This window comes from Chiloscyllium plagiosum, unplaced genomic scaffold (assembly GCF_037043375.1).
Source record: "Chiloscyllium plagiosum isolate Xiang-an unplaced genomic scaffold, Cpla_swu_hap1 HiC_scaffold_41, whole genome shotgun sequence".
Lineage (NCBI taxonomy): Eukaryota > Metazoa > Chordata > Chondrichthyes > Orectolobiformes > Hemiscylliidae > Chiloscyllium > Chiloscyllium plagiosum.
This window is the reverse complement of record NW_028270179.1, coordinates 18,912,949-18,913,710: the sequence shown is the minus strand read 5'-3', so window position 1 is coordinate 18,913,710 and position 762 is coordinate 18,912,949. Positions and strand designations below refer to the sequence as shown.

Sequence of the window (762 nt, the reverse complement as noted above, 5' to 3'; positions counted from 1 at the left end):
GACAAATGGAACGCATCGGGTCAGAATGTAATGCAGAAAATCGAATATTGTTCAGAACAATGTCTTGACAGTGGCAGCTTCCGTCCCACAAAACCAGCGATCAGTCTGAAGAGTATACATGCTTTGATACATGAAGTACCAGCCAATGATCTTCAAGCAGCTCGGGGCAGTCAGCATTCACAAGACCAAATATGCTGACATTTTGCTGCAGTGGTAGCATGGCCGAGCGGTCCAAGGCGCTGGATTTAAGTTCCAATCTCTTCAGAAACGTGGGTTCGAATCCCACTGGTACCAGCTTGGTTCTTCTGCACGGTATGGTACCCTGCAGACATCTGGTGTGCATGTGATGGGTTGAATGACTTGTTTTACCAATCGGATTCTATGAGGCTCCGGAGTCACTTTAGAATAAAAACAATACTTTAAATACTCAGTGTGCATCTACAAATATTTGCCATACCCTTATGTAGATATTCTTCAGCTCTGGAAATTCTAACATATTGGCTTCACAGTGCACCCACTCTGTAAAGACACAGAGAGCTCAGGAATGAGTTAAAGAGAGGTAAATTATATTTCCGCATACTTTGCTGAATTTTGTTGTGAAGTTTCTACGTTAATCACAACGTGCCCTGATGTCTATTTTTATGAAAATTGAGAGAAATGGGTGCTGTTGAATAGACATTTTAGTGAAATAACTACACTGACTCTGAGCAACAGGCTCTTAAATGGGAAATGGCGCCGAAAACAGTTCGGGATTCAAAAGGA

The 762-nt window shown here is 42.3% G+C and overlaps 1 non-coding gene across 1 annotated transcript; it reads left to right on the top strand.

The window, feature by feature from the left end:
- The first annotated feature begins 212 nt into the window (after positions 1-212).
- On the top strand, positions 213-294 carry trnal-uaa (transfer RNA leucine (anticodon UAA)). The gene is given in 2 exon segments: positions 213-250; positions 260-294. It is a non-coding gene; the product is annotated as a tRNA-Leu (tRNA).
- The last annotated feature ends 468 nt before the right edge of the window (positions 295-762 follow it).